The sequence below is a fragment of the Phaenicophaeus curvirostris genome, chromosome 2, assembly GCF_032191515.1.
Source record: "Phaenicophaeus curvirostris isolate KB17595 chromosome 2, BPBGC_Pcur_1.0, whole genome shotgun sequence".
Taxonomy (NCBI): Eukaryota; Metazoa; Chordata; class Aves; order Cuculiformes; family Cuculidae; genus Phaenicophaeus; species Phaenicophaeus curvirostris.
In genome coordinates, this window is record NC_091393.1 from 30,276,681 (window position 1) to 30,295,823 (window position 19,143).

At 42.8% G+C, this 19,143-nt stretch overlaps 1 long non-coding RNA gene across 1 annotated transcript in view; it reads right to left on the minus strand.

The window, feature by feature from the left end:
- The window catches only part of LOC138717794 (uncharacterized), a 36,342-nt gene extending 25,000 nt beyond the window's left edge, over positions 1 to 11,342 (minus strand). Inside the window, exon 1 of the long non-coding RNA XR_011336947.1 lies at positions 11,238 to 11,342. This is a non-coding gene — a long non-coding RNA (uncharacterized lncRNA). The remainder of the gene's footprint in view (positions 1 to 11,237) is intronic.
- Positions 11,343 to 19,143: the final 7,801 nt, after the last annotated feature.

A 19,143-nucleotide genomic window follows, 5' to 3' on the forward strand; every position in this document is an offset into this window, starting at 1 on the left:
CTAGTCAGGTTGATTAATTATGAGGAAAATAGCCAGAATGAGAAATGGTTACATTTGACTGTGAAAGCAATAACTTCACCCTTGGACCCACAGGGTACCAAAATCAGCTTGGCCGTACACGGGTTTCAGCCGAGACGCAGGGATACAGCCTGACGTGCTCCTCAGAAAAAGCTAGATAGATTCAGGTGTTCCAAAATCCATTGAGTCACGCAGGAAATGACAAGTATGAGTAGCCATGAGAAAGTACAGGGAGAAGACTCCAACCCATGAGAAAGAGTAGGAATCAGAGATACTCATCCAGCCCTAAGAAACACATCCTCGTCAGCAGAAAGCAGTGAGCCTCATCCCCTTCTACCTCATTTACTGATATAAACTAGAGACAGCTGCATTTGTTGGAGTTACACTGGTACAAAATGTTCAGAAAAAAATGTTTTCTGTATCCACCAGTGAAAAGTTTCACCAACAGTAATAACAGGAATAACAATCCTGTAGAAACGGGCTGGAACATCAAGACTGTTATGTGGTATTACTTGTTGCTCTCATGAGAAAGGAGAATCATACTGGAAAGAGCTGCAGTTTCTCTCCTTCATATTGTAAAGTACAATTTTCAGCTGTTCTGGTGCTGTGAACAGGAGATGGGGATGTAAAACCCACAGTTCTGTTGTGACTGCACCAATTAACCTTATAAACCTAAAGAATTAGTAACATCTCCACCTACTCTTTTGTAAAGTATATATAATTGACCCATTACAGGAAGAACGTGAGGCTTAAATAATGGTCCTAATAAAGATAATCCCGAATTTTGTGTTGGAAATTTATTGCTGTGTTATAGCCGCTCACTGGAACAGAAATATTTTTCTTTTCTCCCTGGGAAACGATACCTTTTTTCCATAAGAGAGCCTTAAAGGAAAAAGATGTTCTCTTTTAAGAAAGTTTTATTTTTGTAATAAAAATATTTTCAAAAGTGAAAAATGTTGTTTTCACCAACATTTCTCATATGAAAAAGCCCATCATTCCTAATTAGCTCTACTTGTAATATGCTTCAGCTGTTTCAATGAAAAAGCCCAGTATAAGAGCAAATACTGTATTTATAGCATAAGAAGTAGTCATATACCCTGTGTCGTGAGACCTCGCGAGTTTCAAAAGAACTAAGAGGTGTTCTTAGCTGAACTTTTCTAAAGAAATGTCAAAATGAGTGCAATTTGACAAGTAGATCATTTCATAACACTTATTGAAAATCGTTCTGTGTTAGCTAAAGAAGCATATTTGCCCTCTTCCATAACATGCAGGCAAATACAAATATATGTTTTTCATTTGCTGCTGTGTTATCAGTGGCAATTATTTCATTAAGTGGTTTGGGTCTGTTTGGTTTTTGGTTTTTTTCAATCAAAAATCATTGAACCTCCCTGGTTTTATTTGGAAAAAAGAGTGACACAAGCTCTCTGAAGTGAAACTCTGGAAAGCTGATGAGAAAGCACAAAAAGGAGAAAGCCTTTTCTCTGTATGAAACCAGTCATTCTGCACGAAACAGGCAAATTTCATAGGCCAAAAAAAAAAAAATCGCTTTCTCTCTTATTTCTGAAAACATTGTTTCTCTTTGAAAGCTCACCAGCAAACTTCAGGCATCTTCCCAATGTAATATTAGGGTTCACTGCTTCTGATGCTATGGTCCGAACTGAAGGTATCACAGCAAAACTAGCACGTGACAAAATATTTGCACAAGCTTTTAACATGGAAACTCTGTAGAAAGAAACTCTAGGCCAGTTCTCAGAGGGGGAGGTAGGTCTTTGCTCAGGAGCTTGCAGGGGTTGTAGATAGGGCTTTAAACTAGATATGAAGAGGGAGGGGGGCAACATCAAGCTAGCCTGTAACAAGTGGTGGTAAGACGGATGCCAGGGGTCAGGTGCCAGGGAGGACACTTCTCTAAAACACCTTGTAGGTAATAAAGGGCCCACTGGGAAGGTGATGCAACTGGCAGCCCAGCTGAAGTGCCTCTACACTAATGCATGAAGCTTGGGTAACAAGCAGGAGGAGCTGGAAGCTACCGTGCTACTAGAAAACTATGATCCAGTTGCCATCACAGAAACGAATCCCACGACTGGAGTGTGGCTACTGATGGCTGCAGGCTGTTCAGAAGGAACAGACTGGGGTGGAGGGGTGGAGGCGTTGCCCTAAATCTCAGGAACAGGATAGAATATGAAAAGCTGTCATTGAATAGTAGCTGTGAACAGGTTGAGAGCTTGTGGGTCAGAATTAAAGACAGAGGCACCAACAGGAACCTTGTGGTTGGTGTATACTGCAGGCCACCTGATCAAGGAGAACCAACTAATGAAGTCTTCCTCCTCCAGCTACAGGAGGCTTCACGCTCGCAAGCTCTCACCCTACTCAGGGACTTCAACCACCTTGACATATGCTGGAAAAGTAGTACAGCAGCTGTAGCCAATCCAGGAGACTCCTGGAGAGCACTGAGGATAACTTCTTAGTCCAACTGATAGAGACCCCCACCAGAGGAGATGCAACACTGGACCTTATGGTCACCAGTACAAATGAACTCACCAGTGACATTAGGCTTGGAGGCAGCCTGGGCTACAGTGATCATGCACTGGTGGAGTTCAAGGTCCAGAGGGAGATGGGACAGGTGAGGAGTATTAAAATTTCAGGAAAGCAGACTTTCAGCTCTTCAAGGAATTACTCGGTAGGATCCCCTAGGATGTGGTCCTCCGAGACAAGGGAGCAGAACAGAGCTGGAAAATATTCAAAGACACTTTCCATAAAGTGCAAGAGCGCTCAGTCCAACTGTCTAGTAACTTGATCTAGTGGGAGGTGTCCCTGCCCATGGCAAGGGTGTTGGAACTAGATGATCTTTAAGGTCCCTTCCAACTCTAACCATTCTGTGATTCTATGATTCTTTCCACATTGAGACTATTTCACAGCAGTTCTGGAGATGTGTTTTCTCCTGCATATCCATTCAAATTAAAAGTTCCATGACTTTGCTTTCTGGAGAGTAAAACACTTCTGGTTGCCTTTTAGTAAAGGGATCATAGATCAAAGGAAAAGCAGCCAGGTAGGGCAGAGGGAAACATCAACAATTCCTGACCAACCCCCTGCCCCTTACTCATTTACAGATAAACACTACATAGCTGTACAAGTGACAACCTGATGTGTTTGCAAGATTAAGAAGGAAATAGAATTGAACAAATCTGAAGAAAAAGGAATATGTTTCCAAATTTTAAAATTCTTGAGTTTATCTAACAATGAATGTTTATATAGTGACTTAGAATACGTTCAATATTATGTATCAATCCTGTAGGTGTGTTTGTACTGTCTCATTTGTTAAATTCGAATGGAAGGAGTTGTTCGTTACAGAGAGCCCAAGGAAAACTGAGTCATCTGTATGTGGTTCTAGTGAGAGGGATCTGCAGCAGACCGTGCTACCAAGTAATCTTGTACATGGAAAGTAATTAAATTAGCACTCTGTAGAGCTAGACATCTCATGTTGAAGGACACTGCCCACAAATTCAGTATCAAGACTACATTAAACCCTTAAAATGTGCTGAGTGAGGTTCAGTTTCTGAGCTTGTTCCTCCCTCAGATCTCCTGCGCTATATATCTCAAACAGGGAACGTGCTCATTCTCTCTGTTTACCAGTATCTGCCTGATAAAGTAGAACTGAAAACACTGTGTTGTACTGGAACGTGAAAAAGTTCGGAGTTCAAAACAATTGCTTGCTACAAAAATAAAGGAAGGCCTTTCCTATGAAATCTGTGAACTCAAAACAGGGATACAGAACTAGTCATTGCCAATAACTTTAACTTCATTTATCTATATTTGGCAAAAATTGTGCTGCAGCTGGAGATGAAATGCTGAGCTAAATAGCTGCAGCGACGTGAGCTCCAAAACAGCAATTACTAAGCTGTGCTGCCTTGTGTAAGATTTTACTTTTATTTATTGTATTTAAAGCAACTCTCCAGCTATGTACAGTACAACAAGAACAGCCTGATCAAATAATGCCTGATTGGAAGGCATCTCAGATCCACTGTCAATACAGTTAAGTGTTTAGCAAGGCAAACACTTCTTTCATTAAGCCAGATTAAGCTGGTAGGCATGGTAGTTTTTCCATTCCACATACCTTTTTATTGTCTCTAATTGCAAGGAATAACTCATTTTAAACCTAACTCGGCTTATGACAAATCCTGAATGTATTAAATTTATTTTTATTTATTATTAGAAAAGCTATTTATAGTTTTAAAAGATTGAAGAAAAGCAGCACGCAATCCCTGTTCACTGCTGCAGTGAAAACCTCCATCTCCAAGGGCTCAGTTGTTTAACACTTCTTAACGGTTACGAGAACAAAAAAACCCCACAACATATTAATAAAGCTGTTAGGGGAACTACTTACCAACATGATTTCTATCATCTACCCTTTTAAAAGAGAGGACAAGAAAGTTGGGTGTTTTTCTGCAGTATCCTCTCTTCCTGGTGGAAGTCTCTGTTCTCAAGTGTGAAGCCCATGTACCTGTAATTAAGGGTCTTCTCCAGTACTATCTAACTCCACGTGCATCTGCTATTGATTGGAGCCTCACAGTTTCTTCCATCTCAAGCACAAAGAAGAGATACAAAAATATTGAGCAAGTTTCTACATGCATAACCAACTTCATCTAGGGAAACGTTGACATTTCTGAGAAAGGAGAAAACAAAGTGACATACGAGTATTCTGCTAGTTGTTCTACAAAATGAGTGCTGATGCCATAAATCTAGCTCATTCCCAAAAAAGTAATATGACTGAAATATTACCACAGTGCCAGAAAGGCTGACTAATTGCCTAGATTCCAAAGGTGACATAATTTTTCCAAGATGACATAGTATTATTGGTAGTATTCAGTCCCTCAAACACGGGACTTTGTCCTCATTTGCCGTATTCCCAGATTAACTCTCTTCCACTTTACTTCCACAACCAGAAATCCTGACACAAAAAAAGGAAAAAATCCATTTCCTTCTTCCATTTTCTTGGTCATTCATGAGCTTTTTAAACTCAAATGAGCACGAACTTTTAACTCTCTCAGTCATTTCCTAGATGCAGACAGCAGCACTTCTTTGGGACATACAGCTTTTCAGCAGCTGGTTCCCAAACACTTAGGGCTAATGGATCATTGTTGTCATTCAGAATAATCAAAATTACTCTGCACTCTTATAATCTAACTTCCACTTGAAGATAATACTGAAAATAATTTTTAATGGAGATCCAGATTTCACCAGCAGACCATCTTCCATGACTTCATCAACTGACCACCAATTCACCAATGGTGAATACAAAACTACTTATCTATTGCACACAGATGAGATTTGTTCCTCATCATCTACACGCTGGAAATAGCTATGTCAGAGGAAGAAGGCACCTAGATAACAGTAGGCAACATTGCTTAAATGTCTTACCCGCTTCATCTAAGGGGAAGCAGTGTAAGACCAACCATATCCTGGGTTGCATCAAAAGAAACATGGCCAGCAGGTCGAGGAAAGTGATTCTGTCCCTCTATTCCTCTCTTGTGAGAACTCATCTAGAGTCCCGTGTCCAGTTCTGGAATCCTCAACATAAGAAGGAGATGGAGCTGTTGGAACGGGTCCAGAGGAGGCCACAAAGATGATCCGAGGTCTGGAGCATCTCCCATCTAAGGACAGGATGAGAGAGTTGAGGTTGTTCAGCCTGGAGAAGAGAAGGCTCTGAGGAGATCCTATAGTGACCTTCCAGTACCTGAAAGGGGCCTACAAGAAAGCTGGGAGGACTATCCATAAAGGCTTGTGGTGATAGGACTAGGGGCAACAGATATAAACTGGAGAGGGACAGATTTAGACTAGACATTAGGAAGAGTGGTGAGACACTGGAACAGGTTTCCCAGGGAAGCTATGGCTGCCCCATCCCTGGAGGTGTTCAAGGCCAGGCTGGATGGAGCCTTGGGCAGCCTGGTCCAGTGGGATGTACCTGCCCATGGCAGGGGAGCTGGAACTAGGTGATCTTTAAGGTCCCTTCCAACCCAAACTATTCTATCATTCTATGATTCTAGACTTTTCCAGACTATGGGAGCACCAAGCTGGCTGCTCATATGCCCTAAGATGCTTTTCCTTTTATTTCAAGACACTGAAACCTCTTGGGAGAGGTAGAAGTGGGAGACTTGCTTCTTGTCACCTTCTCTCAACTTCTGAGCCTCACTCATAGTGCAGCACTATGCATACAGAGGTGGCTTTTTGCTCAGACTTTGTGATTCCAGCCCAGCAAGGGGAAGCAAGGCAAGGGAAGGAATACAGGTCCTGTATGAAACCAGAATTCTTGACAGAATTTATCCATCTTTCATTGCTGGATGTAGCCTGTCTAAACTTGGCTTCTCTCTTAATTTCTTTATCCACACTATGTGTCAGTCGTGCAGTTCCACAGGCACAATGTAGAAACATTTCAATATATTAACCTACAACTGCGCTGCCATTAAAATCATGCACAAATTACAGTTGTTCTCATATTACTTGTTACCATAGGAGACCTTTAAGAATGGAAATGAGGAATTGCTAAGCACATGCATCTAGTGGCCGTTTACATCAACAGGCCAGCTCTGTTGTACTGACTGAGAAACTAAGACTAAAGTCCCTCTAAGCTTCTGATATTCCAGTCTGAGTAGATCAGTAATCAGCTGCTCTTCACATCCCGGTCCATGCACCTTGAAAGGCATGAAAACCATATCACGGTTTCCTCTGCCTCTGCAAAGCTGCTAAGAGAAGGCAGAACTAAACATTTCAACAGACATCACTTTAAACTCAGTAAAAAACAAACAAGCTGGAGCATTCCAGCATCATCGCTCGTGGTTTTAAAGCACAGTCCCTGTTTTCCATTTTTACATCAGAAAGCTCATACTCACATCAACTTCCTACTAAAAGAGAGAGACTGCACACATACTTCCAGAGTAATCCAGCTTGTACTAGAGGCTGCTGGAGATTAACTGACTGGGTGTTACTCATGTTGACACTCTGATGTATGGCTCTCTGCTTCCACTTTAATATCTCATGGCCATTGCACATGTTGAATGTTGTTTGAGCTGTGACACTTCAACATAACATGAAGCAGGAATTACAGCAACGTATAATTTACAATGGAAAGTCTAAGTTTTACTTTCATATGTAGAATTCTTCCTTTTAAAGTAAAGCTTCCCTGTCCATTCGTCACACACCGCTAATCACCACCACTTAGGCATCTTAAAGAAAATGCTGCACCACGTATCGGGAAAGCTGACAGGGCAAACAGCCGAAACTGAACACATCTGTACAAAACGTGAAGAAACTGCAGGACTGTTATACAAACAGTAATAATGGCAGCCACATTTCTTTTCTAAAAATGGAATCATTCCCCTGGCACTTACAACAGTTTGGTATTTACACACCTCCACAAGTCTTCAAGACGCTCTTCCTGAGTGAACATGAGGCCTGGCCAGTGGTTCTGTTGTTTTGGAAAGGTCGAAAGCTAGTCAAGCACGTGACCAAATAACAGCCTGACTAATTCCCTGTATCCTGCAGGATAACAACAGTGAGGAGGCTTCTCCTTGCTAACAAGTTGCATTCTGTTTAGGAAGATCTACGTGCAAACACATCACTGATTGCATTTACTTTTGCATTCAGTTCTGGTCTTGATTATCCAGTTGACTTCCCTTTATATCTTATATTCCATTCTTAGCTATTAAATAGAAAAAACTATGGTGTTGAAACTTGTGTTAATGTATATGATTACCATGGTAATGGAAGCATTTTGCTATCTTTGTTTTTTAAATTCCTGATACATATTGGCTGCACTTTGTCTACTGTACAGTTTTCCCTCTCGGCTACAGTGTCCTCTCTTCTGTTCCCAGTTCCTCTGCAGCAGACTGGACATAAAAGTCTATGTGATTTTCGCAACCAGAAAGATAAAGACACAAGAAAACACTAAGCCTGCTAAAATATGGAGCTTCTGGAGTGGAGAGCATTTCAGCTGAAAGCCAAGGAGTAAGACAAAGGCAGCCCTTGGTTTTTCCCAATCCTGCCTCAAGCAGATACCCTGCTTTGCCCTCTTAGAGACACGCAGCCTCCCATAGGGCTCTGACATCCTATTTTCCTAGGGTATCTGCAGTGCAGGTAAATTATTGTCACAGCGGCAAGGCAATTCCTATTTCCACACTCTTCTAATCTGCCTCTGCCTCATGTTCACTTCAGCTCTTTATGCTGATTTTGAGACAGTAATTCTCTCCTTCTAACGCCAGCTGAGGGCCAGGCTCCACCATCCTCTGAGCTTATCGTTTATCATCTCTATGAAGCCCATGATCTTCTTGTTTATAGCACCCAATTCACTTTCCACCCTGAAAAGAATAATTTTGCTCTGTACACAGGAACATCCTGCCTATTTTCACCAAGCACTACATATTGCTGCCATTCCAGCGTGACTCTACTGTAAATGACTACTCAGACACAAGACAGTGAGAAACCTCATGCTAATGTGCAAAAGAAGAAGCTAAAGCGGGTCTGCGCCTTTCGCAAGGATGTACATTATTGATAGCTTGTAACCTGCAATCATTTAAAGGTCCAGCCTAATCATATTGGGCGTCATGAATTGTACTTTCAGACAAGGAAATAACTGAGTAGCTCATATTCCTTGATGGCAACCGTTTTCTGAAGGGAAACTATTGCCCTAAACTTTCTAAATAAGAAAAAAAACCATGAAGAACAATTTATGAGGCTTATACTAGACTCAAGGCCCTCAGTTTTTATTTGTTTGTTTGGTCTGTTGGGATTTTTGTTTGTTATGGAGATATTTTCTTTATAGAGAGTGCAATATTGTTAAAAATAAAAGATATGCTGTTGTCAGTAGATCTGGCCTGAATATCATTCAACTAACGTTACTTATTAGGTCAGAAATAAAACTTACCCTATTATTAAATCCTTATTCTACCACAAATACCTTGCTATTAAGTGAGCACATTTCTTCATATCGCAGACAGGAGCTCAGGAGAGGCAATAGGGAAGGATAATAACAGTGGAATCTCATTTATCCTAAACCATTGCATAAAATTAGGTTGTAATTTTCCCCTGCATTATTGAACTGGTTTCCTTTAAATTCCCAAGAGCAGCCAGGTGAATCAGGAAAGCACGAGAATGAAGATTAAACAGATTTCCTTTCCTAAACTTCCACTCAGATGAAGGGAAAGGATTCCAAAAAACAGTTGTTTTAACTGCATTTGTTGGAGAGAAAGAAGAAAAAATCGGAGACATTGCCTTTTCATTTATAGATTATTAGCAACTTTTACTGTAGAGAACAGTGCAATTACAGGTCTGCCCAAGCGGCTGACTTCATTTGATAAAGATTCATGAGAGAAGGAATAAAATGGAAAGTGAAGGGATGAAGATCTTGGATAATCCAGCTTATTCCACCAAAGCCAACCGTGCCAAAGATGCAATTTAGGGTGCATAGTTTCCAATTCTTTGTTTCCTGTATTTTCACACATTGCCTACGAAAGCAGCCATTACCAGCAACTCGATAGGTTCTGTGGGCTGATTACATGATAAATCGAGATCAGGTGAAATAATATACAGTGTTTGCCAAAAAGTATAATTTCTGTGATCCTGAAATTATTCCTGGATTTGCACTGGATGAGTGGAATAAGGATTTGAGAGCTAGATGCTGGTAATGCTGCTGTCACTGTAGTTTTGCACCATGTTCTAGTATTTACGGGTCTGCCGAGATGTGTGAGACTAGTTCAGTTCTGTCCTCCATAAACACAATTTGAACCCAAATCACTTTTCTACAAAGATAATGCCCTAGACATTGAACTAGGCATTCAGAGTATTCAGCCCCTCTTTACTGTTATCTTAATATTCCTTGAGTTGACAAGAAAATAGCCCAGAAGCCTAACAGCTACTAAGCCCACAGAAGATTCAGGTGCTGTCCTGAACCAGTCATAAGATGACCTGAATGTGGTTCTTGCATTTTTCAAGCATGCGTCTTAACAGTCTGTCAATCAACCTAAGCACTAGCTTCTTCAACCTGTTTCTGCTGGTGTTCCGCAATAATTGGTTATTTGTCAATCCAGTGAGCAAATCATGGTTAGCCCAGTGGTTAAGCATTGCCCTAAGAAACACGACAAGTGGCTTCTTGTCCTCCTCCACCGATTAAGTCACACATGCAACTGAAACAGCAAAGACTGGTGGATGGGGTGCTGAGGGGCATGGTTTAGTGATTGATAGGAATGGTTGGACTCAATGATCCAGTGGGTCTTTTCCAACCTAGTGATTTTGTGATTCTGTGACTTAGGACCATTTTTACCTTGGTATCTTAAGCAGATGGCTCACATTTTCTGTAATACTATAAGTAAGACACTGGGATTCAATCTTCATTAGGAGAAAAGGAGGACTGTCTTCTATACTAAATAAACGTTCAATGCTCCAGACAAAGTGTGGGAGGAGGAAGATGGGTAAAAAGGAGGCAACCATGGAAAGTGACCCTGTCTCAGGTCAGACAACAGTGTTAACAGTGGGATTAAAGTTCAACCTCCTGGCAGACAGGGTGCAGCCTCAGTTAATAGATGGCCTTGCTGGCCCTCACTTCATTTGTTGCTGGTTTTCCTAACTTGTTAGGAAGCGTCCATCAAGCCACTCCATGTCAACTGGCTTTAGAAACTAAATGTGAGTTGACAAATACCCCTGAGCTCCATTTCTGGATGGTGAGACCTCTTTTCCTCTCATCCTGGGACAGGCTCTGACATAGCTGAGGTAAAACATCCCCATAAACTGCACAATATTTGACTACAAGAGGGGCCTCAGGGGATAAAACTAGACTGGGATGACTACATTTCAGATGCGTGAACTAGGCAGGAGGAACCTCTATGGCCCAGATGCCCTGTCCAGACACTGTATCTTACAGAGGCATCGTGATAGTTACTGCACATTCCAAAATCCTCTGAAAAAGGTATTAAGTACACATTATTTCCACCAGTTTTGCAGACATGGATTCACTTATCAGCTGCTCTTACTCTTCAGCTATTAACAAACCCACTGTACACTGTTACCAAAGTTTGAGCTACCCCACAGCATAGTAACCATCCCTAACAGCTGGCTTTTTTAATGGCATCCAAGACAAAGAATAGGAAATGTTTCAGTGATGCTGACCAAAAAGATGTGCCATCTCTTCATAAATAAGAGAAAGGGAAAAGCACTCCACAACCGAGCACACTTACCAGCTGGAACAGAAGGAGAGGCAGCAAGCAGGTGCAAAATAGCCATTTCGGGGCTCTAGCCGGTTTTCTCTGTATTCCAAAGGACCAACACCAGGACAGCTTTCTGTGAAAAGAGACAAATCTAGACTGAGTCCAGAAGCGACTAGTCAGTGAAAAGGGACAGTATCCAAACTCCTGCATTTTTAAGGATTAGGCCCCTCACACACACACTGGTTTTCAATATTGTTCTCTGCAATAAAAATTGAGATTGTTTTCTGAACAGGACGCCAGCTGCTTCCTGTTCATGCTACTAATACATAACACTGCCATTGTACCAAATCAAGGGATCCTCACTCTGATCATCAGCCAGCAGAACAAATGCACTATATTAAGGAAATCCTCATGAAAGCTGCAGCTTCGATTGGGGTGATTCAGCCCAGCCACACTGACTTAAGCAACATTTTACTTCTGCCTAGGACCTAATCTGCACTGAAACTTATCTTTCACTAATGTATTGTGCACTTACACATAGGAAACACTGTTTTATAGGTCACACACGTCGTATGGGCCCCATTGGTCACACTGGTTGTGTCCTCACATGTGCACAAACAGCACAAAGCTCCCTGTGGCATGAGGTGAGTTTTGCTCTCCTTTGCCACAAAGAAGCATCCTCCAACCTGCTGCAACTCTTGCTGTGAGCAATCCCTCACCGCCCAAGAGGCGACCTTCCCCAAGAAGCCACTGCCTTGCTCCACACAACTCAAATCTGCTGTTACCATGGTTAATATTTCTGACTTGATTGGCATCACTAGCAATTGAACTGCAGTCTCTCGAGTGCAGCAAGCTCTGTTCATTAGCCCCTATTGTGTTAGGACACTGCATCAACCGTCAGTATTTTTCTGTGTTAAGAGGAAAAAATATCAGCCACAAATACAAAGTTATGTTGCCATACAAGATCACGCGGTTTTGCTCTTGGATTAATTTTATGAAATTAAATAAATTATCACACATAAATTTTATTGATATCAAGACCAGGGCAATACAGGGGGAAGCGCCTTCATTTTAACTGCATAACGTTACGTGTATTTAAAACATGAAATAATTCAGTATCAGCTTTACAAGAAGAGTTTTGGTTTCACCATGATATGAGCAAAATATTTACAATCTTCTTTCTTTCTCCTTTTTTCCACTTTAAACAGAATTGTACTTTATACAAAGTTGCTGGGTTTAATCTATATGTGACAGAATGCTCTATAGGTGAAGACAAGAATCATATACGAACAGCACAGATAAGCTTCACACTGCAGCTTCCAACTGCCTGCAGAGATCAAGATTTTATATATATTATGTATCTTTTAGCAGATATTATGGATGACCTGATGGTATACATAAGTTAATTAGACCATTCAGAAATTACTACGTGAATCTTGATGATTTTGAGCTGAGAGGTTTAATAGATGTAGACAAAACATGAGAAATATTTGGCATGCTGCTCCCATAAAGTCTTCAACAAATGAGTAACCTCTGACAACAGCGAGATGGCCGCACCAACAAGGTGTTCCGGGCTGATCCTTTTATGCATCCTACCACATTTTTACTGCAATAAATACCCTGCTGGTTTCACCTTTGCAAAAATGCTCATGCTTTCTCTGTTTTATTCCTTTTTTCCTTTTCCTTTTAGAATGCTGCATTAGAGAGTCCTGAGAACTATTTCCCACAAAGATTCCGTCTCCTGAGGAAAAAGGAAAAAAATAAAAGAGGAAAGGCAGATAAGAGAAACACAGGTGGCAAAGGAGAAAGTTCTGCTTTACTCCATCAGTCTGTCTTGGCATCGTGAGGTGGATCTGGGAAGACAAGGAGCTTGCAGGGCTTCAGGAATGCAAGTTTGAGAAACGTGGATAGGAAAGAGAGCAAGAGACATTGAGATACTGACAGCAGACAAACTGTTTCTCGTTGTAGATTGCTATTAAGTAGAGTAAGCTGTTCTTCACACTCTTGGTGCCAAGGTTCTTGCCTTTCCACAATGTCTACTCTGTGTTGAAAATGCAATAATATATTCCCTACTTCTTCAGTTTCCAGCCTCAGCTGAGTCCACTGTATTATGTGGAGTCACACAGGTTTACAAGGAGCCAGGCAACCCACCCAAACCTGCACGTGTCCTAGCAGGAGGGCACTTACACAACACAGCAGTGCAAAAGAGCAATATTGCGAGGCACGCACCCCCAGCTCCACAGGACGGCTGGACCTGCCAGGGATTCTGACTTGTCTCAGCTCTGTCTGAGAATTGCCAGTACTTGGCACATCAGAAAAATCTAGTTGTGCCTCATTGTATAAAATTACCGTTGAAGCACCCAAAATCTGTGGCACTGTGTTTTTAGTTGTTTTTTCCACAGCACACAGATGATAATGCTTATCTTTCCATTTATCATTGTAAAGCTTACTTGTATTTGCAAGGCACTCAGCTGACAGAGCTGCCAGAAGAAAGTCCATGGCACTGAGAAAAATCTGTAACTGTTGTGTGCCTGCTGCTGGGACAGTGTATGAGGAGCACTGTAAGTGACAAACCCAAACTGACTGTGAAATGAAGAATTAACTGAACCTGCTTCACTCTGAGCAAGCCCATGCTGATTCTCTGATGTCTAATATGCTGGTTGAGTTGACTTAGAGAGGCTCTGAGGACACATTCGACATCCCCTTCCCCGTGTCAAGTTCAGATTAGGTTGTCCAATAGATTTTAAAGTCATTAGAGAGAGGACTGGCCAGCAGAAAATAACAAAAGGCTCATTTTTTAAGAAAACAAGGCTAAAACTAATTGTTGATCATCTGTCTCATCCAGCAATCTCTGTCTATGCCATTCGATAAATGAGGTAGACACCTTGTGGAAACCCCTTCGATGTGACCATGTAATAGCTTCCACAGTCCCTGTGCCAGTGAACGTGCCTGTAGGCATCCAAGGGATGTAGCTGGCGCAATACTGACACATTCACACTTCAGATTACCACATTCCACAACTACGATTTTTTTAAGTTTAATCTTCCCTTAATTTATCCCATCTCAGGCCTTCTAGTACCCATTCTGCATGTTTAGGTTGAAGCGGTAAGGTGATGCACCAGCCCACACCCAGTGCCGAGTCCCGTATTACCAGAGCATGGACACACACAATCCTTCCCGAGTTCTTTCTGCCCTTTCACAGACTCACCACCGTGCGGGATATGGAGTGCTAAGTCCCCCCACAACTGGTCCTCTCTGGCTGCGTTCACTATGCACCCTTTGTTTCACAATTTACACAGTCCTCTTTGAGCCCCTGCTGGGACGACTGCGAGCAAGACTCATGTACAACCAGACTGGTTATTTTCATGCCCGTCAGCTTTCATTCTTTTTGTTGGCCAACATGCCTGCTACATAAATAATCATGGTTTAAGAATAGAGCTAAATTCTATTCCTCTGTTTGACATACTGAACTAACTGCAAATATTCTCAGTGCAGCTTTTTAGAGCAGTTTGTAAACACACAACCCAGATATGACTCAGAAAGGACACTCTCATATAAATATAAAAACACATAATTCAAAGTATAATGTTAAGTCTCAGTAATTCACACCCATTTGAACTTTATGCTTTGATGTCAACAACCCTGACCTGACAAATACTACTGCATAAATTCATATAAAATTGAGTACATTACAGGATCTTAAAATCATAGTCACACTATAATAATGGCAGTGGACTTCTCCCTTGAGCCCAGTACACACACAGATTTTCTAAAGCGCCTAAGGAATGTAGGTGCATAAGCACTACTGAAGGTCAGAGGGATTTCCATGGCTAAATCCCTAAAGCATTTTGGAATCAGTCTCTTGCAATTACTAATTCAGGTACAAAATACAGTTATTGACTTGGATATTTTAATGTTCACCTTGGATAGAACTGCAGGCTTCATTTCCACTGGTCCTGAGTCACACCTGCCCGTGTACCTTTCCAGTGAGGCAATATGTGTAGGTTGAGTCATCTCTAATGGGAGAATGAGCAGTTGAGCCTGGCTGTGGCTCTGTTTTTTCTGATCTTTGACTCTATTCCCTCACTTTCTTCTGATGTTCAGCAAATCCCATTCTCGAGTTCATTTTCTTCATGTGCATTCTGATATATGCAGGGTCCTTCTTCTTGGCCCCACGCTCTCTTCTCTCTGCATCACGGGGCTGAATTCAGAAAGGATTAGTGACTTAGCTGCCTGCCTCTCCAAGCTATAGGTATGATGATGAAGGCAACACTTGGGTTAACTTCTTGAGTTTTGATAGAACAGCAGCAAAATTAATGGGGTTTGGTCAGACAATTACACTAGGAAAGCTTCTGGAGTGAGAGGTGTGCCTCTGTTCTGCTCTTGTGAGACCCTACCTGGAGTATTGTGTCCAGTTTTGGAATCCTCAACATAAGAAGGAGAAGGAGCTGTTGGAACGGGCCCAGAGGAGGCTACAAGGATTATCAGGAGGCTGGAGCACCTCCCATATGAGGACAGGCTGAAAGAGCCTGGAGGAGAAAAGGCTCCGAGGAGACCTCAGAGCAACATTCCAGTACCTGAAGGGCCTACAAGAAAGATGGGGAGAGACTTTTTACAAAGGCTTGGAGTGATAGGACAAGGGGCAAAGCCTTTAAATTGGAGAGGGGAAGATTTAGGCTAGACATTAGGAGGAAACTCTTCACAATAAGAGTGGTGAGGCCCTGGCCCAGGTTGCCCAGGGAAGCTGTGGCTGCCCCATCCCTGGAGGGGTTCAAAGCCAGGTTGGATGGGGCTTGGAGCCCCTGATCCAGTGGGAGGTGTCCCTGCCCATGGCAGCAGGGTTGGAACTAGATGATCTTTGAGGTCCATCCCAACTCAAACCATTCTAAGATTCTATGGTACCAGAACACTGTCAGGGGCAGAAGTCCTAGCCAGGCAACCCTACATTCTCTGTAACCCCCCTCCATCCAGACTTCCCCTCCCTTCCATTTCAAAACACAGAAGTGGGATGCTACCCTGGATGGTCCTACTGAACCCACTGATCAGCAGTGCCTGCTGCATTTCATAGAACCATAGAATCATAGAATAGTTTGGGTTGGAAGAGACTTTAAAGATCACCTAGTTCCAACCACAGGCAGGGACATCCCACTAGATCAGGCCCCATTCACCCCCAGGGATGGGGCAGCCACAACCTCCCTTGGCAACACAGGCCACTGTCTCACCACTCTCATAGCGAAGATATTCTTCCTTACATCAAGCCTAAATCTTCCCCTCTCCAGTTTATACCCACTGCCCCTCATCCCATCACCACAAGCCTTTACGAATAGTCCTCCCCATCTTTCTTGCAGGCCCCTTTCAGGTACTGAAAGGTCGCTATAAGATCTCCTCAGAGCCTTCTCTTCTTCAGGCTGAACAGCCCCAACTCCCTCAGCCTGTCCTTGGATGGGAGCTGCTCCAGCCCTCGGATCATCTTTGTAGCCCTCCTCCTTCATTTGAACAGCTCTACCCATTACAACACAACATCCATCGGTGAACAAACAAGTCGTTCAGATGTCACATGAGGGAATTTTGTGCCTGCATTCCTGCACGGGCAACCCTCAAGTGCTTGGGGAGAAACTCCAGCTGGAGACCTCACATAAGGTCTTCTCTCCATGAGCCCCCGAGAGACAACAGACGTGGATACTACATTGCACTGCAGAGGGGCTCCACGAGGAGTTGTGTGCAGGTCAGCAGCTGCTTGGACACACGGCTTGGTGTTAATCTTTGGATTCCAGTGGAAGAAAATGGTCACTGTTACCCTCCAGAAATGTGAGGAACAAGTGCAGCTAAGTCCTGGTGCAGGAGTGCTGCTCGCTGCACCGACACTGAACAGCCTTTGAAATTATTCAGACAAAAAGCAAAAGTAAAAAGACACTTTGGTAAAATAGGATCTTAATATTTGGGCCCAGACTCCCAAAATATTGGCCATGTGAGGATCAAAGCCTCAGTGTGTATTCGAGCTCCTTCACCACTGGAAAGCAGTGAGATTTAATTATTTCGTGGCTGGAAGATACATACCAGTCCCTATAGGAAACTGCAAGTAGTGTTGCTAAAGATTAGCCTTATTTGGGTTTGTTTTCTTCTACACGGAGAAACATAGCTGCTGAATCATTATTAATAATTGTTTATATAACTGTAATGCCTTAAGCAACCCTCCAGGACACAGAGTGAAAGGGATAAAGCCGGAGCAATAGCTCCAGCAGAACAAGGGGCATTTTGTTTCCTCTTGCACCTGCGGTTGTGCTGCTCCCCGTTCCTCAGGTCCGCAACCGTGCGCTACGTGGGGCGCTGCTGGGGAAGCCCTGATCCCATCCGCTGCTCTGCTCCCAAAACCCAGTCCCCCTGCAGCTCCAGAACTCCCCAAGGGATCTGACAAGGAAAATAAACCAAGTCTGGCTTGCACTCAGCTATGATAGTCAATCCGGATAATTCCCCAGCTTTGGTATCAGGCACCACTCAGCTCCCACTCACCTCTGCGGGAGGGAACTGGCCCTGCGCATTGCCCAATCTATCAACATGATACATTAAGTCTGCCTGGAAGATAAACAAGGGGACATATTGCAGTGACATACGAACTCTTTTCAAGTTGTGCATCCTAGGAGATAGATTACACGATGAACATGTGCAGCATGCCCTTCCCAGCTCACGCTCCTGTGCTGAGCTGCGATGTCCTTCCTGAGGACAAGCTGCATTTTATCCCATGGATAAAGCTGGCTTCTCTTTCAGGGGGAGCCTCTCAGAACTTGTTTGCTTGGGATATTTGACAAGTGCTTAATGAGAAGAAATTTATCACCCTTTGCCTGATGAGATTGTGTTGTCATTCTGTTGGGGGGGGGGGCGAAGGAGCACATTTCTGTTTGGAGAAATGGAGAAGAAAAGTACCTAACCCTATGATGTAAAACTGCCCCTAATCCTGCCTGACTCCCACCAAAGCTGATTGCAAAGGCTGCTTGAACCCACCTCCTTCCACGCTTCCCCTCTAATTAACCATCACTTGAGGGAGAAGCAAGAGCAGCCAACACACAGTAATATGTTAAAGGCATTTAGTAATATTGTGATAAACAAGTTAGCAGCACTTCAACACCTCCAAACACAGAATGGAAGAAGGGTACCTGTTGAAACACAGCTTAAAAAACAGTTTCTGGACTTGCTAGCCTCTATGCAAAGTGCCAGGGTAGAAAATCTCCAGGAGCCTAAAAGATAAGAAAAAGAGCTCCCCTCTCCCAGCTGAATTAATCTGGGTACCTTTGCGGTCCTGACTCAAAAAACTTCCTCTTCAAATGTAACTGATGTTAGAGTTACTATTAAATCTGCACGTACCTTGGCTGCATTATTGCTAAAAACACTTTATTTGAAGATAGCAGTCTCTTAATATCTTCTCAAATGATCTGTTCTCCCGTTGTCACTGATATGTTGTCATATGCTCAAAATTCATTACAAATATTGATGTTAAGCTTCAGTCACCTGGCTGGAGAAAACAGGATGGCATGGGAGTTTTTAAGAGAAAAATTCACAAAAACCATGGCCCTTTTGATAAATATATTAATATATGGGCAATACATCTATAAAACAGATAGCTGTGCTCAAAAGGAGGCTGGCACTGGCTATATAGTTAGACTATGTCAAAGTATGATTTAAGTAGAATTAAAATGCTAGGTGCCATAATCCAGCCACTTCCAATCACATCATTTCCTCCGAAGCTACGCTGAGCTTGTACCTGACCCGATCAGTCCCAGGAAGAGGGAGAGACCCCCGTCCTGACACCCTCCACTCACACCAGTGCTGCCACGGGGCTGCCCACGGCTCCCTTGTGCTCTGTTCCCCCCTGGCTTGGTTCTCTCTAGGAAGGACATTTAGGCTGGTGGCTTAGAGTCACTCGGGCAGCGGGTCAGCTGTG